At 47.1% G+C, this 25,402-nt stretch overlaps 1 pseudogene; it reads right to left on the minus strand.

Annotated features, from left to right (window-relative positions):
* Nucleotides 1-1,260: 1,260 nt before the first annotated feature.
* Nucleotides 1,261-16,373, minus strand: LOC136620679 (alanine aminotransferase 2-like; annotated as a pseudogene).
* Nucleotides 16,374-25,402: the final 9,029 nt, after the last annotated feature.

Raw genomic sequence — 25,402 nt, forward strand, 5'->3', positions numbered from 1 at the left:
TACCAAGCAACAACTGTATGGAGAAACCCGAACAACCTGGCGAGGTAACACCTGCCACGGTACCCCTAACGTTACAGTCTTTTATATTCCATCGGACACTTGGAGAAGGAGCCTTTGGAAAAGTCTATTTGGCAAGAGACATCATCCGCAATGAATGTGTTGCCGTTAAAGTTACAAACAAACAGGAGTTCACGAGTCGTACGCTCAATTTCAGAGAGTGCAATATCTTAAAACGAACCCACATGAGCCCTCACCTGATTCACGGCCTGGCCGCCTTCCACACAGCAGAATGTGTCTATTATGTGATGGAATTGGCCACCAGAGGGGACCTGTTAACGTTTATGCGTAAGAACCGTCCTCTTGATCACCCCACAATACAATTTATCACATCCGAAGTGATTTGTGGCACACAGTTCCTGCACACAAAAGGTTTCATACACCGGGACCTGAAACCAGATAACATCCTTCTGTGTGCAGACGGCCATGTCAAAATAGCAGACTTTGGTATTGCTGCAAGGATGGATGCAAATGGAAGGATCAAAGGACGGTGTATAGGTACATTACAGTATATGGCCCCAGAAGTGGTGAGGTGCCAGGAATACGGACAAGGGGTAGACTATTTTGCCATAGGTGTAATACTGTATCAGATGTACACATATAAGGTTCCTTTCAAAGGAAAAAATACCAATGCCACTAAGCTTGCCATCCTCGAATATACTCCGCACTACCCAGAGTCACTGACTCCTGACACTCTGAGCATCTTACAAGGACTGCTGCATAAAGATCAGCACCAGCGGCTAGGAGTAGAAGGAGACGTGAGGAAACATCCATATTTTTCCAACATCAATTGGGAAGATGTAGAAGCCAGGAGATTCGTACCACCGGCAATCATGACAGCGGCTTCTGTTAAACAGAATATAAAGCGAACTCTACGCTATAAGGAAAAACGGAACAAAATAAGCGCTGAAGAGCAGAAAATCTTCGAAGGAATCAGCTTTTTGTGTCCGGAGTGGTCTCATCAATATCATCTTATTGACACCATTGACACCATCGAGACCAAATCTTGGATGGCCAACTTGTTTGACAGGAGGCCATTCAGGAGGAAAGAAAACTAAGTGCTCAACTTAGTGGTATATAGGATTTTCCTATATACCAGACGCATATATCTATATTACGCTCAAACAAGCAATCAAGTTGAATCACACAACCCAAACAACCAATCAGGTTGAATCACACAACTCAAACAACCAAACAGGTTGCTGGAATTCTGAATCAGAACCAATGAGGTTGCTGGAATTGCTCCATAGTACTGAGCTTCAGCGTAATATAGATATATGCATACCAGACTTCACAACACCATTGAACATCCACCACTTAACATTCAGGTAGATTCGAGCTTCAACAACCCAGGGACTCATTCCGATCGCCATATTTGGGGTCAGGGAGGAATTTTCTCCCCTAACATGAGGACAAACCAACAATCCTCAGGGGTTTTTGCCTCCCTCTGGGACAACATAGCAAGGAATTACAGGTTGAAATTGAAGAACTTCTTTCGACCTTACTTGCTATGTAACCATCTGGACGTCTCATCTACCATGTGGTGACGATGATAAAAGGAAGCTGCTAATGAAGAAAGCAGCTCCACCACCCATCGGACTTGACGGAAGGAAGCAGCTAAGATTGCAAAGCGCTCCTTCACCCCCCGGACTTGACAAACAGAGGGCCCAAAGGCTGAACGAGGCATGTTATAGGAATCCAGGAAAGCGTCACCTATGTGTGATCTTCACCTGCATTTCGAAAAATAACACAACAGTAAGCCAATGTTGTAGGAATCCAGGAAAGCGTCACCTATGTGTGATCTTCACCTGTATTTCGAAAAACAACACAAAAGTAAGCCGAGGCCTGAAGAGCGGAATGACCATCATCTGCTCCTTTCCACTTACTGCATGATGGGAACATCTTTAACATCTTTCATTCATTAATAATAAATATATATTACCATCTATAGAGAATCTCTCTTCATTATTCCCCCATACAGAGGGGTGGTGCGTATATGATATAGTACACTATTTCAGGAAGCACGTACCTGCTTTCTGAATATTAAATCTGCACTGCTGATGGGCCGCATGGCTCGCCATTGGACATGCGCAGGACTTTTTTTTTTTTTTTTAATCTCCAGCTTTTCCTGTGGAATCTGTCTGCAATGTCAATTGCGGACAGACCGCAGGTCAGACAGCTTACATTGACTTCAACGGAAGCCATGTGTGCAGGAACCACAGGAAAATGGAGCAATTTTTATCCGCATGAAGAATCATTTTTCCATAGCATGCTATGGAGGGTTATTGCTGCAGAACCCGGAGGTGGACCCCTACTCTGGATTCCACAGCAAAAATCCACCAATGTGCATGAGGTCTAATTCTTAAGGTATTGTTTTAGAATATTTAGTGAACTTGCGTGTCAGTGAGCTACAAACACTTACATGTGTAACTTATACAAGCTGTACATGTATAATTATATACAGGAGATACCCAGGTTATACCAGCATGCTCAATATCTCTATATATAGGAGATGTATAACTTATACCAACTGTACATATATAATTATATACAGGAGACACCCAGGTTATACCAGCATGCTGCATATCACTTTATACAGGATGTATAACTTATACCAGCTGTACATATATAATTATATACAGGAAATACCCAAGTTATACCAGCATGTTCCATAAAACTACTAACAACCACTTGCCTGTATGTATGTGTGTGAGTGATTCTTATGCTCCACCCGTGGTAACATCATCGCTCTGCCCCCTGGTCATGCCATCAAAGGTCCTACAACATATATAAAACACAAAGTCTGACTAACAGAAGAACAACACAGTTAGGGCTCTTGGAAGGGGAGCACAAAAAAAATGAGATTACAAATAAACCATTATTATCTCAAAAGACACAACTCAGCGATCCTGACAGAACACACTGACCTACCGTCACCACAGAGATTCGGTGGGCTAAAGGACCTGTGGTGATGTCACTGCTGTAGGAGAAGCCAAGCTGTGTGTGTGTGATGTGTGGGGATCATAATGTATGTACCATGCAGCAGAGCCGAGTGGCGCATTGCGCCACCAGAAACACTGGTACTATAATTTCTAACAACTCGACAGTCCTGACAGAACACACTGACCTACCTACACCACAGAGATCCGCTGGGCTGAAGGATCCGTAGTGATGTCACTGCTGTGGGAGGAGCCAAGATGTGTTTGTCTTGTGTGGTAATCAAGCGACTGTGTGTGTGATGTGCCACCAGAAACACTGGGACTATAATGTACTAATAATTACTAGTCACTATATATAGTAGATGTATAACTTATACCAGCTATACATATATAATTATATACAGCAGATACCCAGGTTATACCAGCATGGTCTATATAAGCTATACATCCCCTGTATATAGTGATATCAGCTGTACATATATAATTATATACAGGAGACACCCAGGTTATACCAGCATGGTATATATCACTATATACAGAAGATGTATAACTTATATCAACTATACATATATAATTATATATAGGAGACACCCAGGTTACACCAGCATGGTCGATATCACTATATACAGGGGATGTATAACTTATACCAGCTATAAATATGTAATTTTTTCATGGCATTCGATGTGCAGGTTAAATAATTTACTAACTTTTTTTCTTGGTCATTACAAATGCAGCGATACCGTGTGTGATTAATAAATATATATTTCTTTACATAGTAAAGGGGGATAGGTGGAGTTCTGATGTTTTTTTATTTTACTATTTCTTTTTAAACTGTTTAAACATTTTATTTTGGTCCCACTAGGGGACCTGAGTATAGCCATGTGTTATTATTCCTCTAATACACTTCCAGTGGCTGAGCCTCATAGACCACCATAGCTGGCAGACATGGAGGCCATATTCAAGCATGGCTTATTTATCCAGCATGGTGAACATCATCAGAAAAAAAACAATGCAGCATTGTACTTTTTAAGTCACCCTGTCTCCAAGAGGAAAATTAATAAAAAACTATCAAAAAGTCACATTAACTCCAACGTGATTCCAATAGTAACTACAGGACTTCTGCAAAAAATGACCCCCACACAACTATCTGCAGTGAAAGTAAAATAGTTCTGTCTGTGAGAAGATGGCGTCCGATGCGTTGGAGGTGTTCAGTTATACGCGGCATGTAGAGAAGCACGGAGAACCCTTCTAGGGCCTGGAGCATTAAGGAAGATGCTTGACGAGAAGACCATCAACTTTAACCCGGAAGACACAAAGAATCAGAGTAAAGCCCAACTGATGAATGATAATACAGTCAGTAGGTAAATAAAGCGTCGAGGGGCCGGGTGGTCTCCGCTCTCTAGGGAACACCATAGCGGACATCCATCACCATCAGCAACAAAACCCCCATGGCTCGTACTCACAGATTGTTGGAAAGGGTTTCAGATCTCATCTCCAATATTCCTGATTGGGGCTACTTGATGCTGAAAACACCCGTCAGCTCCAGAGAGCCCCTCACATGTGTGATACAGGGCGTCACTGTCCCTACAAGGGCTCCCATGTCTATGCTGGGGACACTATGGGGGTCACTATTACTACCGGGCCCACTATAGGGGTCGTTATTACTACTGGGGACACCATGGGGTGCCATTACTACCCAGGCCACTATAGGGGTCGTTATTACTACTGGGGACACCATGGGGTGCTATTACTACCGGGGCCACTATAGGGGTCATTATTACTACTGGGGACACCATGGGGTGCTATTACTACTAGGCACACTATGGAGGTGCAATTACTACTGGGGACACTATTACTACTAAGAAACTAAAAAGTCACCCGCACGGCTTACAAGATGACATGCAACAAAACATGCAACTGTTATACACCAAAACACTGAATGCCTTCAGTAAATCTGCCCAGTTGCACCCAGATGTGCCCATTTTACCAGCTACGCCATGTGTGAGCGAGACCTCAGTGCTGTGGGAGGAGATACATACCTACACCCATCATCTTCAAGTCATTGAGCTCAACTGACACAAGATGGCCCCGGGTTAGAACTCTGGACATTCCGTAGCAATAGTGATGTCATATGAGGTCTATGATGTCATTTGTCATGTGCTGTCTCCATAATAGCCAGTGTTCTTGTGTATCAAGTTAAGAGCATTAACCCCTTAGTGATGCAACCTGTTTTGGGCTTAAGGGCACGGTTCAGATTTTACTTGATATGGGGATCACTATTACAACTGGGGACTACTATGGGGATCACTACTACTACTTGGGCCACTATGGGGTCTCTATTACTACTGCGGCCATGAAGGGGAATCAACAGCTACTGTAGGACACGTATATAAGCTATTGTTCTCAGTTACCAGCCACGTCAAGTTTGGGAGAAGAGTGTTGTTTATGTTAAAGAGTGATATGGATGTATAAATGACCCTGCAACATACTCACTACTTCATGTCACATATCTCCACTGCGGAGTGATCCGCCCTAAGTGGGGGTACAGATATCAGAGGATTCTCTTGTACCAACTACGGGGTAAAGGGGTTCTACTATCGCCTCTCCACAGGCTAGTTGATAAAAATCTGATTAGTGGGGGTCTCACCGCTGAAGCCCCCACTCATCCCGAGAACAGTGGTGGCAGGTCCCTCGCTCCTCCTCCCTGCGGCTCGCTACACCCACAGGCCCAGCGTCACTTCCTTCAACTTCAAGGGGGCAGACAGAATTAGCAGAGTACAAAGCCTTGGCCATCTCCGGGAGTCCCAATGAAGATGACTGTAGCAGCACCACACCTGTGTGACTGCTGCCCTATTCATCACTGTGGGTGGGGGGGGGGGGGAAGGGGGGGCGGCAGATGAGAAGCAGGGAACATAAGACCCCCAGTCTCAAGAACGATGAGCCCCCTACTAATCAGTCTGTTATTCTATATACACGTGATAGAAGTCACGCTTGGCACAACCACTTTAACAAGTTGCCAACTTCCCTTTGTGTCGGCCGTTTTCACCCAGACGACCAGATCATGCAATTTTGCCACAATGCGATAGTGTGAGAGAAAGCCTGTATATAAAGCCGATGCTTTCCAATGGGTTCCTTCACATTCGCGATGTTTTCTCTGATGCCATCTTGCGATTTTTTGTTTTGTTTTGGAGCCCATCAAACTGGTATCGACCACTTGTCCGTCAGTCCATATGTGCTGTCCGAGTTACCTGCACAGCCCGACAGCACCTATTATGTCAGTTACCGGCTCTTAGCTCCGCCCCCTGATCACGACAGTGACGTCATCACAGGTCCTTTATCCTCCTTGTGCACTGAATGAGGGATTATGGGTAGACTACATCCCCCACAAAGCCCCACGGCCTCAGTTGCTATGGATACAGCAGTACTCAGTCTGGCGGTTTGCAGCTGGTGTGGAGACTCCCTACCCCAAAAACTAAGCCCTAGCTGCACTGCAAATAAAAAAAAAAAAAGAGTGATGCTTATCTAGCAGGCTCGGTCCAGGTCCTCCAATCAATGCAGTGCTGGATGAACCAATCACAGCATCACTTCCTGGAGGTGGGGTTTATGAATCCAGCAACCAGGAAGTGATCTTCTGTGGCTGTGAACTGCAGGACCCCCAGCGGAGCTCTGGAGAGCAGCGGGACGACCCGGATGAGCCTTTTAGAGAAGTATTACTTTTTTTTTTTCTGGAGTGCAGGTAGGGCTTAGTTTCGAGGTACGACTAAACCTTCTTGCGATTTTATCTCGGCAAGCAGCGATGCAATGCGCGATTTTACAAAGTCACGGGGATAAAGCTGCGATATCACCGTGGCGATATTGTTGTCACCCGTGTGAAAGGCTTAAATAAATACAACCCAGCAGTGGTGTCAGTAAGAAAAAACATAAAATAAAAAACTTGCCTAAAGTGATAAGTCCCGTCTCGCTGCCCAAATCCGCTTCCAGGAACGACGCAGATCCCGGTCTCCTCCAGCAACCGCATGCAGTAAAACATGTCAGGGGCCGTCTGCAACTCCTGTGGGGACAAACGAAAACGCAGCCTTGTTTTAGATTTAACCCCGTCTGCAAAGAATCCAGGAACGGCAACAGAATGGAGGGGAATTAAAAGCCCGTCGGCCATATAACAATCCCCTATACATTAACAACGTGGCTTGGTGCTGCAACAGGCAAAAGTGTCTTAAAGGGTTGTTCCAGGACTAAATTGCTGATGAGCCGTTTCCAGGATAAGTCATAGTTGACTGGCAAGGTCCAGCGCTCAGAGATCCCTGCCAATCAGCTGATTGCAGAGGCTGCTGTGTTAGGGGGTCTACTCCACCCTATTGTCACATTGATCAATCCCATGGCCTGAGAGTAGATCAGTCTCATGCAAGTGAGTGGAACGGAGGTGCTGTACCAAGCACAGCCACTATACAATGACCAGTGCTGTGTCTGGTATGAACTGATGTGACGCTGGCGTGCACCCGAGTGCCATTGTCAGTACAATCAGCTAATATCAGGGATCCCAAGTGGGGGACCCCACCAATCAACTAGTGATGACTGATCATCACTAGTTTAGTCCTGGAAACCCACTTTAACCCCTTAACGCTACAGGATGTACAGTTACATCCTGCAGGTTTGGGGAAATGCATGAAGAGAGGTCGTGGGTCGATCCCGCTCCATACAACGCAGGTGCCGGCTGTTTCTTACAGCTGAAACCCGCCCGCAACAGCTCTGATACGCAGCGCTGCTCATCAGAGCTGTTTACCCTTTAAATGTTGCAGTCCGTTCTGACAGTGGCATTTAAATGCTCTGATCGATGTTTGGGGGTCTCACACTGCGCCCAGCAATGAGATCACGGGAGCGTTTCCTGGAGGAATTCTTCTGAAAGCCACCAGGGCTACCATTGCACATTGCCTATCAGGCCATGCTTGTGATGTGGCTTGATAGATTGCCTGTCAGATCAGACCTGCTATGGCATTACACCATACCGCAGGAGCGATCAAACCTCAAACCATCGCAAGTTCTTGTCCCCTCTGGGGACTAAAAAAAAAAAAGACTGTACAAATTAGTTTTAAAAACACTTTTATTTAAAAAAAGTAATAAAAGTTAAAAAAAAAAAAAAAAAACCCTTTTGCCATATTTATAATAAAAGGATCAGAAGTGCACTTTTTTGATTACCTTATCTCCAAGAAAAAATATAAAAAGCGATCAAAAAGTTGATGGCAGGAGAAGATAATTAAATTAAATATCTTCAGGGTTAAAAAAAAAAAAAAAACGCAAACAAAAAAAAACACACACTATATATATTTGGTGTCTAAGTATTTGTACTGACCCACAGAAAAAAGTTATCATGTTTTTGTTGCAGTGTGCACGCCAAAGATGGTGGAATTAAGTTTTTTTTTCCCATTTCACTTCATTTAGAATTTTTAAAAACTTTTTCAGTAGATTTTACGGTACATTTTATAGTACCGGTGAAAGATACAGCTCGTCCCACAGAAAACAACAATCCCTCAGACAGCTGCGGCGATGGATAAATAAACAGTTATGATTTTTTTAAAAAGTGCGGAAGAAAAAGCGAAAATGGGGAAAAAACAGGGCCGCATCCTTAAGGGGTTAAAGGGGTATTCCCATCTTATAAAGTGGTGGCATATTGTCGCCTGGCTGGGAACACTGCTGTCCATAAAAGGGGACACAGCACTACATCAGCACTGGGTTCCCTTCATTCCATGGATTGATGCAGATCCCAGATGCCCACCCATCATACTGATCCCATATCCTGGGGATACAGCATTACTTTATAAGATGGAAATAACCATTTATTGTCTGGGAATAATCATGACAGGAAACAAGATTTTCTTTTGCGCAATTCCTGCTATAAGCACCAGGTGGCGCTCTGCAGCCATTCATCTATCTGGATGTGAAAGAGAAGCGTAGAAGATACATTACTGCACACTGACCTCAGCCTCAGCGTAGAGGAATAAAGATTCGGGGGAAGGCGTACATCGCCCCCTGCAGGGGATTACACTGAATGCCAGGAACCTGGTTGAACAATTCCTCCGTTAGCCGAGCCTTGTGAGCCAGAGAGGAGAGAACAGCTTCCTTCTCCTGCAAGGACATTACATGGTCGGGGGTCTTCACAGAACGGCCGACACTTGCGTAGACTCCCGTGGGGGCTGCAGCGGACATACCTGGATGAACTGCTGATTGGACTCCTCGTCGGGCTTTGGGGGGGGTTCACCACCACATCCATGGCTGCCTGGCCGGACACCGGAGGACACAGGCGCACGGAGAGCATCTTCACCAGCTGGGCCTGGATGTCGGGGTGCAGGTTCAGCACCTCCATGCACCCCCCACGGTAGCCACACCTGAAACACACAGGGGGTCGCTGTAACAGGGTCAGAGAAGAAGCATGGAGTTTGCAGGTCCTTTACGGTTTCTTTTCTAGACCCCCCCCTCTATTAATTAAAGAATGGTTGGATCTGCTGGTTGCTAATTAATATGAATGACGGATATAAGTGATACACGGGGTCACCATCTTAAGGAGTTCCCCCACATTGCAGGAGCTCGACCCTCCGCCACTTACTCTCCCATGTAACCTTTGGAGGTGGAGTGGAACGAGGCGAGCTCCACGGTGCCGCTGTATTCTGGACCCATCTCATGCAGGACTTTCTTGAAGGAATGGAACTGGCAGTCCTCAGAATAGACGTTATCCTGATAGACCTGCAAATACACAACGAAGACCAATGAGTGGCCAGCAGCGGTTGGAGAGGCTCCGCCCCCACAGATTAGTTAGGCCCACAGCGTTCCATTGGCTATAATGCATTGCTTAACCCCTTAAGGACGCAGACATTTCTCCTCCAATCCCCACTTCCCCATAAATTTTTGGTTTCTCTTCCTCACTTTCAAAACATCATGACCTTTCTACGTTTCGGGCGACACCGCTATCTGAGGGCTTGCTGCGGGGAGAGTTGTATTTCCCAATGGGACCATATAATGCAGTGAAAGCCTTTTAAAAATTTCTAAGTGCAGCAAAATGGCGAAAACTTAATTCCGCAATCTTTTGGGAGCGGGGCGGAGGGGGGGGGGGGTGTCTTGTGTTTACAGCGACAAAAGCATCATGACAACTTCATTCTGCGGATCAGCCGCTAGGATTGTGAGGACACCAGACTGATTTTGTTTTCTTTCCCCTGACCAGCATAACAGGCTGGCCTTTCTGTCACCGGGGTTGTGCGAGGGTCCGTGTTTTGCGGGACGCAGTGTAGTTTCTACCGGCACCATTGGAGTATGTACAACATTTTATTCACTTTAAAAAAAAAAAAATTCTTGAAGATGGGGTAACCAAAAACGTGCAATTCTGTCCTTGTGTACTTTTTTTCTGATGAAGTTGACCGTTCCGGAATAAATGATGCATTATTCTAACGGACTGGACTTTTATGGATGCGGCAAATAGCAAATACACTTCGATTTTCATTATAAATGCAGAAAAAAGTTTTTAAACTTTAATATACTTTTTTAAATTTTTTTTTATTTAAGGGGACTGGAACTTGTGACCGTTCTATTGCTTACACCATGTACTGCAATACTTCAATATGTCTGCCACAGGCCTTAATAGGCAGAAACACATTACAACCCTGGGGTCTTCAGAAGGCTCCCAATTGCCACGATATCTGGGAAAGCCCCTCGCTATCTAATCCTGGGGCAGAGTGGGGTACTCAAGACCCCTGAATGTCAAACTAAACATTTAAATGTCATAGGGAAAATTGACAGCGGCATTTAAAGGGTTAACTGCTGCGATTGGGGTGAACACTGATCAATGTTGTGGTGACCCGGTGTTGGCCGTGTATGAACCGATCCTGCTACATACAAACCCTGTGCACCTAGGACATACATATACATCCTGTAGTACTAAGGGGGGTAGAGGCCCTTTTACATGGTTATCGGACCTACAACCAGCCGGCCGGGTGAAAGCGCCAAAGATGAGCCAATCAGTGAGCAAACATGGATTGGTCAGCTGATCGGCTGTACATCGCCACGTGTGACGAGTGACATATACAGCTGACCAAAACTGTTCTTACCTCATCGGCCAGAAGGAACAGCCCCTCCTCCCAGGCAAAGTGGATGACTTCTTCTATGCAGCGCCGACTCTGCACCTGCCCTATACGAGGGGGAGAGGACGGTGAGCTCCAATAACACCATATATACCCCGGAGCCTATATACCCCCCTTACTCACCGGTGGGGTTCCCAGGGTTTATAATACACAGCACCTTGGGGTTGGAGTATTCCTTGGCCCGGTACAAGGCCTTCCGCAACTCGCTGACATCCAGAGCCCAGCAGTGCTCCTCGTCCAGGTAGTAGTTCACCTGCACGGCGTTCAGCTCAGATATGGCTGCCGAGTATAAGGGATACTGAGGGATGGGGATCATGACCCTCGTCCGGGCCGTCCCCTCCCCAGATACCAGGATCTTCAGGATGCTCTGAAACACAAAGACCACTCGGTGTTCGGGTTTGCTGATAAATCCCCGCAACTTCTCAGCCATCCCTGGACATTTTAAACCCTACTGGCTACAAAGCTGCCCTTAGACCTTTCATGGCCGCCAGTCGTCGGACCAACAGCTCCCCCACCAAACGCATGAGCGCTCACTTGTATTACAGGGGTGCAGCGGCGTCCTGATGGTAACTTATCTCCACCGAGGACAAAGGGAGCGGACATTGTATACAAGGAGTCCCCCACCCAACATCATCTATTGGGGTAAAGTTAGGAACCCCCAGACGCATCCAACAGCGCCCGCTCCTGCTAAAACTGGTGGGTTCGGATTCTCCCAATACATGCAGTGGGCATCAGCTACTTGCATGCAAACAATATTTCTGCCCGATTTTCAGTCCACAATGGATATCCACATGCTGACCGATGCAAGCTGCTGGGCACAACGTCTTAGTAGTCTGCGTAGAATTAGCCTTAAAGAGCTTGTCCATCCTAATAAAATAGGAGATAGCCTGTTAATGGGCATTACCAGGGTCATGTGACCTGAAGAATGTGGCGTTTAAAGGGACCCTCCAGATTTAGGACAAAGTTCTGCCAGATAGTCATAGCCATTTTCTGACTACCGAATGCACACTGGGCACTGCCCTCCAATTGGCCAATACTGATCATGCCAGCAAGTCAGGTAAATCAGAGAGAAGGTCCAGTGTATTAGTAGTCTAAAGGCCCATTTACACGGAGCGATGATCACTCCAAATTAGCTCAAACGATATTTCAAGTGATCATCTTTGCAGAACTCTAAGTAGCTAATTAGCTACTTAAGAGTAAAGCTGGGTTTACATGGGACGAATGTCGGGAAAACGATGCCTGACACTCGTCCCTGTGTGTCCTCGCTCCAGTGCTGCTGCATGGGTGCTAGTATCGCTGGTTCGCTCACAGAGCGGCCAGTAGGAGGACGGGGCAGCTGCAGGAGATTTCTCTCCTCGCTCTCCCCCGCCCCTCTCCAATGACATAACATAGCGGCTGTTCAGTACGGAACGGCTGCTATATACACTGAACAATGAGCGATCAGCTCATTGGCCATCGTTTATGCATAGCGGCCATTCAGAACTGAACAACCACTATGTTATGTCAATGAAGAGGGGTGGGGGAGAGAAATCTCCTGCAGCCTCCCAGCTGAAAGCTAACGATACAAGCTCCTGTGCGGGTGCACGGCAGCTAGTAAGTGCGGGGATGAGTATCGGGCATCGTTTGCCCAACACTCGTCCCATCTAAAAGGGCCTTAATGCAGGCGGAACAGGATACTGCCGCGATGTCTCCGAGAACAATGCAGCCGTTTTGTATATGCAAACAGCTGCATTGTTCTCGGTACTTTCAGCTGATGTCCCGCTAAGAACTGAAGAATTGAAAATCGCAACATGTTAATTGTATCGCCGTTTCCGATGCGGGTTCTCTTCTCTCTATGGGTAGAGATTTCCGCAGCGGAATACAAATGGCGCGGGTTTTGAAGAAGCCTGCGGAAATCTCGTGGAATTCCTATGCACTTCCGCTGCAGACATTCTTCAAGATTTCCGTCCCATGGGAACCCAACCTAAGAGATACCCGGAGACTCAAAAGACCCTTTGATATGAAAATCAGTGTAAATGAGGAGCATTTTGCTCACTGATTCCATAGACTGTGTCCAGAGCGGCAGCCAAACCCCGGACCCTCCATCTATAATCCCCAGTAGTGAGATACCCTACACTACATAGTAGTTGTACCCCGGCCCTTAGAGTGGGCAACTACCAGATGTAAAAAAGTTCACTCAAACGACACTTGTCCAGCGGAAACACGAGATCCGACAGGCTAGTAAGCGAGAAACCACTCATCAGTTGTTGGTCGCGTCAGCTCCGTAAAATGAAGCAACTAGTAAGCGGTTTCTCGCTCCCTGGAACAGGCAGTCTGTACTCTTTGAGCGGCTGCCTGTTCAGTGACTGGATGCGGCCAGCCGGAAGAGATCTCCAACACGCTCCGCTCTGAGCGACCATCGATCCTATATGAACGCACAAGGGTGATAAGTATCTGACAGTTTCCCCTAAAATGTACGCACTCAACAGTCATCCCATGTAAAGCCCCCCTTGCAACGCAGCACCTCTCACTTGCCTCCATTTATATGACCCAGTCGGTCGGCAGAACTTACAGCGATGCCATCACTGGCTCCAGTGGTGAGATAGATATTGTCTGGGTCCGCAGGAATGCCTCCGTCCCGCCGCTCGATATACCGAGCGACATCTTCCCGGATACAGGAGACCCCCTGGCTGGCGAGGTAGGAGCCTGGAAATGAGAATAAGACTATTTGGGCCGAGAGTCACACAGGTCAGCTTGACATAAATCTGATCTGGGGCAATGCCAGTAATGGCTACTAATCGCTCGTAATGGGGGAAGGGAGTGTGTGTGCACCAAACCGAATTCTGCAGGAAACAGACAGCTCCGTTCACGCCGCAGTGGCCTATTTTAGTATTGCAGGCCAAATTCTTAATGAAATGAATGGCTTGTAATACCAAGCTTGACCACTGCAGTGAGAACAGAGCTGTCTACTTCCTGCAGAACGCAGCTCAATACAGCAGCCCACTAGCCCAGCAAACAGCTGATGAGCGGGGGTCTTCGGTAACAGCCCCTCTAGTACTGATGAGCTATCCTGAGGACAGGCATCAAGTGCTTAGAACTGAACAACCCTTTACGGCTTTGCTTTATTTTTTTAAGCAGAACACTAAAAACTCGGAAAACCATAAATGAAGAGAAATGGAGTAATTCTCTGCGCCAATGTCTTGGACTCGGCGTCACTCACCGAGGCTCTGTCCTCTGCACGACTGCAGGATGCGCCTGGCCCAGTCTTTGGCATCTGGTGGGAAGCGAGGGCTATCTAACAGGTCGGGATACAGCAAAGAGCAACCACCTGCGGTAAGACGACAAGCATACAGGGAGACGTTGGCACCGAGGGTCAGCAGCGTACAACGGGCGCCACTTACCTGCCGCAGGAACGTGATTGGCTGCTGTCCCATGGCATGAGCGTCGCCGATCTTCGTCTTAATGACCTCGCTGAACGGCTTCTTGATTCCCTGGAGAGAAAGAACAAGATCAGTCAACTCAACCACTGTTCATCCTGAGCCTCCTGGTTCACGAATAGAATGCAAGCAGCACAGAACTACTGACACAGGAAGCCCTGTAGGCGAGATGAACCTCTACATAAGTTGGATCACTCCCCCCTACGGCCACACTAATAGGAGTCACATGCTGTATAAACCCCCCCACCCCCTCCCCACGCCGTGTATCCGGTAGCGGCAGGGACGAGGGCTCGGCTGTTGCCATGGTAACTGTATTCCATACAAAGAGCCCATTGTGGAGATTTCCAGAAATATTCAATATTTCTCAGCTCTAAAAATAAATAGTCTCAAAATGTTGACATTTCAGACGGCGTCGGGAACGGTCGCCACCGCCATCGCCATCCGCAGCCTTTATGCTTAGCTTTACTATTTCTTAATTTTGCCCAAATGTATCAAAAACTAATATTATTTGCGCTCTCGGTCACCCATCTTACAGATGTGACGATACCAAACTTGGCTTTTTAAAAAAAAGTTAAAACACAAAAGTAAATGTGCGCAAGGTTTTTTTTTTTTTCACTATTTATTTTTTATTCCCTTTTTTGTGGCCCTGTAGGGGACTTGAACCGGTGACTCTATGATCACTGTAATACATTGATCGATGCATGCAAGGGGTTAACAGCAGGGATCGGTGTTCCCACTGAGGCCGATGCCTGCTGTGGTTGGCGCAGGCTCAGCTTCTCGGCCGCACCATCCATTGGACCTACCCATACGCCCGTACGTGGGACCGCCTCCTTGGGGCGGGGTTAGATCCGTCGCCGCGCAGGAATGGAGGCCTTTCCAACAGACAACCCCCCCATGTGTTGTTCCCAGGGTGGACTCCGCCCAGCGGCGCCACGGAATCCGCTTTGCTTCCGCGCGTGGATGTTATATCGCTGTGCAGCCGCGGCGCAGAATCCCATTAAACGTAGTCAGATGTAAATTTGCGCAAATTCCGCTACAAAAAAATCCGCGGTGCGAACCGACCGACAGATGGCAGCGGCAGAAACAGGCGGCTCCATTATCAGCGCCGCTCGTCTTCATTCTTATGGCGCCGATGATCACAGGGATGATACTTGTGCGCAGGGGGAGAGCAGCGGCGCCGCCGATGATGTAATTGTCACCCGCAGCGCCGGAAAGAGAAGACGATCAGCGAGGAGATTTAGCTTCCATCCGGAATGAGCAGCAGAAGGACTACAACCCCCAGCAGACGCTCCCTGCCGTGTGATGGCCTTAATCATGGACTTTGTGATTACAACTCCCAGCATGATGGCTCTAGTTCTCCCCCCCTAGACATGCTGGGACTTGTAGTCCTATCCCCCTCAACACATGCTTGGACTTGTAGTTCTCCTCCAGCCCAATAGGCATGCTGAGACTTGTAGTTCTCTCCGTCCCGAGCATGCTGGGACTTGCAGTCCTCCCCCCACTCCATGGGCATGCTGGGACTTGTAGTCCTCTCCGTCCCCTGGGCATGCTGGGACTTGTAGTCCTCTCGCCCCCCGGGCATGCTGGGACTTGTAGTGCTCCTCACCTGCTGCAGCTCCCTCTCTATCTCCCCGGCTTTCAGCACAATGGCTCCCCGCACCGCGTACTCCACCGCCCGGACCTGCGGGTTCATGGACTGCAGAGTGAGGATCCTGTCCCGGGAGCGGCCGGGGCCTCCGCGGCGGAGCTGCTGCACCTGCGGAGACCGCGGAACAGGTCCCGAAGCGCGGAGCGGAGCCGCATGTCACCGGCACGGACTACAACTCCCGCTTTCCTCGCCGGGCACCACGTGACCTGCCAGGTGACGGGCAGTGTCCGCAGCGCCCTCTAGTGGTAATACGTAAAAACTACAGAGACTGGTGGAAGCCAGAGGCGTTGTCTCTAATAACCAATCAGAGCCCGGCTGCTAAGGCGTGCCGTGATCGTTGCTATGGGCAACCACCCATAACAAATGTCACGTGATCACATGGCAGGACACATTTGGGGTCCCTTATTAGAGGGGCTGTTTGGGGGCCTAAAGAAAAAGCTTCTAAAGATGTAAAGTGCAAAACACAATGGGGAAAGAACTCGGAATGACAGCCAATCACAGAGGAGCTTCCATCCTTCAAGGCAGAATGTGAAATGAATGCTGCGCTGTGATTGGTTGCCCGGGGGAACGAAGACGCAAAACGCACGCATTTTGAGTGTGGGGGAAAAACACGCGACATGCGCTATTTATGAGGGGGTGAGTGGTTTGGGCAGCGCAATAAAGTGCAATAGCGAGTTTAAGTAGGCTAACGCTTGTATGAGGCCGGCCTAAGGGCGCCCACAGACTTAGTTTTTTTAACGCGAATGTCAATGTAATGTTAAAAACGCATCGCACAAAAATCACGCCAACTTGCGATGCGTTTTTAACATTCGCATAAAAAAACGTAGCGTTAACCAGTGAAAAAAACGCGCAAGAAAAACGCAAGTGTGCAAGAGCCTTTAGGGTGGCGTCACACGAGTGTTTGTGCAAATACGTTCGCCACAGAGCAGCGTATTTTGCGCATAAACAAGGCTTGAAGAGGCCGTTGTGTGCGCGTCTGCGCATAGTACTGTAATTTTGGCGCACGCAGGGCCAGTTCACATGAACGCGTTTCCCTTTCCGTGGAAAAAAACGGCTATTACATCCTAATGAGGGCGGTCTGTCTTCTCCCCTCGGATGTTGCGCAGTGCGTCACGTTTCTGCTTGTGTATTTGCGCACCAACAGTAAAGTTTTTGCGCACGTATTTTGTGGACTAAGAGACCTCATTGACGGCGCAACTATGTTTCGCTGAGGCGCAAGGATCTGCGCACACGCTCGTCTGAAGGCGTCAAACTGGCGTATGTGTAATTGCGCACGCCTCAGCCCAATATATTTGCGCTATGAACGCGACTCTTTTGCGTGTGCATCAGCATATTTCCCACCATTTACGCCCGCTGGGATGTTTTGTGGCCCATGGGGTACAATCCCGCCATCATTTTATTGGCCCAATGACTTCCGGATGGTCTTTTTCCAGCTGAATTGCGCATCTCTTGGCGTTATTGTGGGCGTTTTTGCATCCTAATTGACGTCTTTGGGGTCTTTTGGTGCGAAAATATGCAGGAAAACAGAGACGATGCGTTTTGTTTTTTTGGCGTGACCAAATTGCGCAGGAAAATATGCGCCCGTGAACGAACACCTTGAAATAATTATATTCCGCTGACTACGTAACGCACGCAGTGATGTCATACTAGTATAATGATGCCGCAGCGCAGGGATGACCCCCACAGGAGAGGTCACGGTGTGCCCATCATAGAATTCAGGAAGGGGCAAGAAAATACACTGTATAATTAAAACCGGCAGCAATATAACTGGGAGAGGAGCAGGTTGTGTGCATGCGTGACGTCTGCGGCTCTCGGACAACTAACAGATTGTATCAGCGCTCTCCCCACTGACCAATCAGATCACAGCATCCATTTATCCTCGGTATAGAGTATAATGAAAGCTCCATTCTGATTGGTTGCTATAGGCAACGCTGCTCCTCTATCAGACCAGCCTAGTTTGATTGACTCTCAGAACTCCACGCCCCCTCCGTTGTGGCTGAGCCAATCCTGGACGCACGTTTGACGTCATGCTCGTTCACGAGAGGCGGGGAAGCGGGCTGTGCATAGGAGGGGGCGAGGCGGGGATGCGCGCTGTGGACGCGCCCGGCGAGAGGGAGCTTGTCCACGGCCAGAGCCAAGAAAGTGAAGATGGCCACCAAGTCCTGCCCGCAGTGCGACCAACAGGTGAGGGCAGCCCGGGGCCCCCGAGGGCCACACAACCCGGGCAACAGCTGCCTGAGCGTGCCTGGCATCCCTGCGGAGAGGAGGGCGCTGCTGTGATTATATACTGGGGCTGATCCTATGTATCATGTGTGTGATATGGGGACTGGTTGGATATTATTATATGGGGCATGTTATAATCCTGTATTTATTATATATTGTAACTATTTTATATACGTATTTTCTAAAAAAATGCAACATTTTATTTGTTCTCTGCAGCCTGGAGATATCAGCTGGGCTGCAGGGCTGAAGGGGTTAATTGTAGGGGGCAGAGGGGTCATTTGATACTTTGTAGCCGCATTGCTTTAATTACAGGGGGAGATGGGGGTCTACAGGAAGTGCAGCCCGGACACTGAGGGGTTAATGTGCCGGAGAGAATAGAGACTGGGTGGTTTGTTTGTTTTGTTTTTTTGGTTTTTTTTAATTTTACTTTTTGTATTTCATTTTGGGGTGACTTAATGTTCTTCCCCCAAACTCCATGGCTGGGGGAGGGGGTGTAATGATGGAGGAGGGGCGACCCCTCTGCAGGGATCAGATCAGGTTTCCTTTCTTTGCGCCAGTTAATAGTTACTGTAAATAGTATTTGCCTGGAGGGAAGTGAGAGGATGTGGGGAGGGAGGGGTTAACGGCAGGCGCCGGCCTCGTGTGCAGCTGTCTACGGGGGCCGCATGCCTGGGCCTTGTGATCTACAGGGGGTGTAATATGTGTCCGGTAATATATTACATGTCTGTGATATAGACTTATTATAATTTTTTTTTTTATATATATACTTTTTTTAACCCCTTGTTTGGAAATATGTTGCAGCCGATGCCCCCGTATAGTTTCTGCACGTTTCCACCTCCATGCGTATAATGTACATAGAACACCCCATCGCCCGCCATAACAACGGGACTAGATTTACGCAAATCGTAATATCCCCCCCCCAAAAAAAGTATTTAGAGGCACAGAAAGAGGAAAAAATCCCATCGACTGTTCTCCATCATCTAAAGGCCGCCGACGCTCGATATTAAGGGAGGCTTCACATCTATGGCAGGAAAGGGGAACCCCCACGCCCCCCCCCCATCTGCCCACTGATAGCACCCAGCATGCAAGGTCTGGCACCGATGTCTACAATATGTGTTCAATCACCTCTATTACCCCCCAGTTGTACCCAACCCCGGCCCGCGTGCCTTACGTCTGCCCCAGTCTAAGTATCTTATATACGTGCTAAACCACTTTAATGGAGTCCGATGAACTACACGCACCTGCGGCACTCGCGGACTGTCAGGCAGAGGTATCGAAGCCTACAGAACGCCATGGCCTGTTGATCTCCACGAATACGGCCCACATCATCCCGTTCTTCTACCTTCACTGCGAACGGCTGTGAATCGTAAGAAAGCTTCTGTCCAGAGAAATAAGTCATTAACCCCTCGTAGCTCCAGAACACTCAAGGAAGTTCACCGAAGGGTGCCGGACTGCGAGTGCAGATACTGAAATGGGTCCTAGATGGTCCCGCTCCTCTCACATCCCTTCCATCATATTTATAAGTGCGGGCTGTAATATTGGGACTGGGCTGTGTCTGTGAGCTGGACTGCAGTACCCGATGCAGCCTGTGGACCGTCATGGCGCCATTTTTAGTAGAAACAAAAAAAATGGTGCAGCCATCTTTTTTTTTTTCTGTTCCCAGATAAACCCTTTAACGCGACCCTCCTCCGGCCTGGAGAGACCAAGATGGCCGCAGCGCTTCTCTGACTGCGTTAGTACGCATCCTTAGCCTCAGGGCAGCCGTATTACACACGCAGTGAATGGACATTGGTTTTCATCGGCGCCCGCGCAATAGCATTTTATAATTGTATATATGATACGCGTAAAAAAGAACACCGCAGTACTTATTTACCGTGTATAATTTTTTGTAAATTAAACTGCTCTTTTGGTGGAGCTGGCTTATGTGTTTTGCCTGGTAGCCGCTGCGGAAATTCAGCTTTCCATGGATCCTGACAAATTATGGGCCACCTACAAGACAGACATAGGGAAATTGAATGTACCCACCATGATAATATATACGAGACCCAGATACACACCCCTGGGTCAAACAGTATCCCCTTAGTGAAGAAAAAAAAAAAAGGGGGTGAAGGGTCAGCCACGCTGATGATCTGATGATCTTGGAAAACTGCCGACTGGCCACAACTTCACTGTTATTTTCCCTTGCAGAAGATGGCTGTAAGGCCTGGAGGCCTCCTCCAAAGACTAACCAAGTTCTGCAAGAAAGGTTGTTCTCCTGGCCAGGCCATACCTGTACATACATCCGTTGCCAAATTCCGCACCTTTCTGGGCCTTGTTTCATACTGCCGCCCATACGACAGTATTGACACAAAAGCACGGAGGACAACCACGGCCACTGAGATACTACTCCATGAGGTTGGATCCAGTGACTCGAGGAGCTCCCTCATGTGTTTGTGCAGTGGCAGCAGTACAGACAATGGCTGACAAATCTTCTAAGTTGGTATTGGACTACCCCCTAGTGGTCCACACCCCAAATGACATCCAGAACATACTCATGCAAGTACAACCCAAGCACTTATCTCTGGCCTATTAGATTCGGCTACAATGTGCTCTTTCCATGCTTCCCCTAATATTTCTTCCCAATGTTGTACTACCTTGAACCCAGCTACTTTTCTTTTAATCAGGTATTCCGGTTCAAATGGGGGAGGGGAGGCATAGGTGATTTGAGTATGGCAGATCAAATATTTTCTTAAAATTTTTTTTAATTCTTTGCAACAAGATTCTGTCAAAAACTGTTATTAGAATCCACTGTTAATGATGCATATTTTGAGTTTTCTTTTGTAGATGGTACCAGGGTGAGGATTGATGACTCCGAACCAGAGATGCAGAGGTCACACAACAAGATGTCCTAAAACGCAGAAGCTCTGCCTCCGCATGCTCCAGTGCAAGAAGCGGAACCGAAGGCCCTCACTGAGGCGTGTAGAGTGGTAGAAGGTAAGACGGCAACTCTTTACATTGACTCCTGGAATGCATTTGGCATAGCTCATGATTACGGCCCAATATGGAAGACCAGACAGCTTGTTATCTCAGTAGGACAGCCAATTAAGAATGGTGCAGCGGTACAGAGTCTCATGGAAACCCTACTACTACTACCTGGCAATGGAGAGCTCACACCGATTCCTACAATGGAGAAGCGAGAGACGACACCCTCGCCGACAGCACAGCAAAGGCAGCGGCCCTCAAGCCATGCAAGAAAGAAGAAAAGTTACTGACAGCATTCAGAGTCAGTGATAAAAACTTTGGACATTGACAAAACTTTGGACATTAATATGCCAAGGACTTTACAGTTACAAGCCAACGAGGAAGAAAAGCAAAATGGGCTAAAAGACGGGAGCAACAGAACAGGACGGCGTATGGTGAACAATCAGCAGAACTTGCCTACAGAGGTCCCTGTCCCCCATGATGGCCCAACTGGTACACAGAATCAAAAGCAGCAATGACGTCGACACTGAACAAGAATGGGTGACACCTGGGTTCTCTGTAGCTGCTGCATCATTTGTCCAGTTAGCATGATCTTTGCCATATGCGAGTCAGGACAGAGGTAAGGTGGCCATATAACACTTGCCTGGACCACTCTACCCATTTCAGAGATTGCCAATTTGACCACATTCAGCTCACACCTGTTGGGGAGTATGAATATGTGCTTGTTGTTGTTGTTGGAGTCTTTTTCAGGTTGGAGGCCCACCCTGATACTAAGGTAAATGAGCAGGTAACCACACAGAAGCTCATGAATGAGCTAATCTGCAGATACAGGGTACCGGAAGTGAATGAGGTAAACGAAGGTACACACTTCATAGGTGAAATAATGTGACATCATGTCTGGAAGGTAATTGGACAGGGGAGTGTGCCTTGGTAAAGCCCTTATGCTCCTCCACATCCTGTCAGACAGCATTGAGGATAATGAGGTTACCCCCAATAGTTACTTTATCTCAATCCAACTCTGCTGTGTTCTGTAGTTATCCTGTCATGTTGGTCTATCCTTGTTTTCTGCATAGGTACGGCGGTTCTTTCCAGTCTTGTCACTAGGTAGTGTAGGGTCAGTGTTGGCGGCCTGGACCTGTCCACCATCAGGGCTATCTCCAGGAGGGACATTGGTGTGGGTGAAGATCAGGGAGTCCCACGCCGTGCGTACCTGTGCACACTACTAGCATTGTAACAGTACACTAGAATGAGAAGAGAGGCTCCTGGTGGTAGTTTTGACCTACACATGTACATTGACGTCATAGGACAGCCAAGGGGGGTACCTGACGAGTTTTTAAAACTTAGAGACCACGTTAAAGCTGGATTCGAGTCCATTTTTCTGATCATTATGGTAAATAAAATGTTGACTGGATTAATTATGTTTATTATAATTAGCAGCGTTTATAAATTATACTAGAGATGCCTTATAGGGACTAGTCGACCAATAGGACCTACCTCGACTATGACTTTTCAAAATAAAATGGCACGAGGTACGATTTTAGCCAAAAAGGGGAGACTTGTACCTACATTCCAGACAAAACGTGACCCGCAGGTAAAGACGCAGTTGCCATTAAGAAGCTAACCACACTAACTAAAAAGAGCTAACCTTAGTCTGTTTCCTCAGTTAGGTACATACCTAACAGCACAATAGAAAAAATAAGTTTTGAAACATTGTGTATTTAGAACACTGTGATAGGTTTTCGCTAAGATTTTCCTTTATTTTATCTGCAGTGCACTCTGCTCATGCCACGCAACATGCCGGTGTTACAACGCCCCTGGTCCTGTTACCTTGCCGCCTCTGGAAAAGGGAAGTGGGAATAATCACCTTGTAGTTTCTTCCTTCCAGACTGATAGATATGATCATGCACGTACTAATGGAGCAGAGGTTCAGTCATGTTGATCAGGCATTAGATAGCCCTAATTTTGCACTCTTTGTGGATGAATCGAGGTAGTGTCAAGAAGGCGGGTTCTACACAAGAGGTTACTCTGATAAAAAAAAAGATACTAACTATATTTGTTGCCATTATAATTGTCCTAATTTCTGTTTGTTGTTGCATACAGTGAATTCCGACCCTGATGACTACCTGGTCCACCTGTCTCACTATGATGTCCAACAAAAAGCCCACTGTCAGCACAAACGTCGTCATCATGGATCCAGAATATGATGATGTTGAACCATCCTATACCCCCATGGCAGTGGTAGCCCCAGTCTACAACACAATGCAGATCTAGGGTCAATGGTGGGGGGTTAGGGTGGGACAGAGTAGGGACACGTAGTGTGGTGAGTTTAGTGAAACAGATAGTTTCAAGGGGGGGCTGTAGTGGAAACCCAATATATCTATATTCTGGACTGTGGACCTTTGATAGTGGACAGTGAACCTGTATTTGTACGTTTAACATTCTGTATAACAAATGACATGTTTGCATTGATACAAATATAGATATGTTTTTACATTTATGCAATATTTCTACTTCCTTAATCAAACATCTTTTTCCTAAACTCTGCTGACAAAGATAATATTTAACATGAACACGCTATACTTTTCCATCTGTTTTGTAACTTTAGAAGAAGTAAAGATCAGACAGATAACCGCAGGTTAAGCAAGTACTGCTTTTAGAATACCGCAATAATAACCCAAGCAATTTTACTGGAAACATATGCAAATAACATGGGAGATTTAGGCAATTACTAATTCATGATGTAACATTCAATCATATCAAAGGAACCACACGTGGGTCCAAGACAACCCACTCATCTCGTCCACCACCTGATGGCCAATCACAGATGACCGGAGGATGGAAGAATTGCAAGATGCTTATCCAATAATTAAATAATACGTTGTATCTATGTAATCTTTGACCTGCCCAGATGGGCAGATATGTTAAACTCTTTTAAAAGAGGCTGCGCGCCCAACAATAAAGCAGAATTGAGGAAGCTTATACATGCTGAACCTGTGTCAGTGTGAAATCTTCTTATGCGCATAATCAATTCAGAATTAATCTGGAAGGGTGTAAACATTCCTAATTGAGTAAGTCATTGGACGCAAAAGGAAATCCACGACAGTGTATTTGTGCCAGACCGGTAAAACAACGCAATGGGAAGTCTTTGTGCACCCACAGCATAGGTGAGCCCAAGGAACTCAAACATGGTATTACACATGAGGAAATCAGAGTGCCCAAACATGGCAAAGTTTCACCCTGCTAAGGGCCTCAGCCTTGGCCCACATTTCTGCCCTAGTCAGTCAGTGTATATGTGCAAGACAGGTAAAACACCGCAATGGGTAGTCTTTGTGCACCCACAGCATAGGCAGACCCCTGTAACATTTCTGTAGCAAGAGTATAGGCAGACCCCAGTAACATTTCTGTAGCAAGAGTATAGGCAGACCCCAGTAACATTTCTGTAGCAAAAGTATAGGCAGACCCCAGTAACATTTCTGTAGCAAAAGTATAGGCGAACCCCTGTAACATTTCTGTATCAAGAGTATAGGCGTACCCCAGTAACATTGCTGTAGCAAAAGTATAGGTGAACCCCAGTAACATTTCTGTATCAAGAGTATAGGCGTACCCCAGTAACATTTCTGTAGCAAAAGTATAGGCAGACCTCAGTAACATTTCTGTAGCAAGAGTATAGGCGAACCCCTCAAACCATTCAGTAGAAAAGGTATAGGCAGACCCCAGTAACATTTCTGTAGCAAGAGTATAGGCGAACCCCTGTAACATTGCTGTAGCAAGAGTATAGGCGAACCTCTGTAACATTTCTGTAGCGAAAGTATAGGTGAGTTGAAAAAATTAACCCGCTGTCTTGCGCTGATACCTAGGGGTAATTTACTGCTCGCAGAGACTTGTGGATAGTGCTGGTAACTGCGGCTATCTTAACCCCACCAACGAAAGGGTATTGTGAGATGCTCTGCACAGTTGCAGAGCTGAAATACTTTGCAGTGGCCTAGGAAATATTACAGTACTGTTTAGCGGTGAGACCTCTGTCTAATGCACTGC

The sequence above is a fragment of the Eleutherodactylus coqui genome, chromosome 3, assembly GCF_035609145.1.
Source record: "Eleutherodactylus coqui strain aEleCoq1 chromosome 3, aEleCoq1.hap1, whole genome shotgun sequence".
NCBI lineage: Eukaryota > Metazoa > Chordata > Amphibia > Anura > Eleutherodactylidae > Eleutherodactylus > Eleutherodactylus coqui.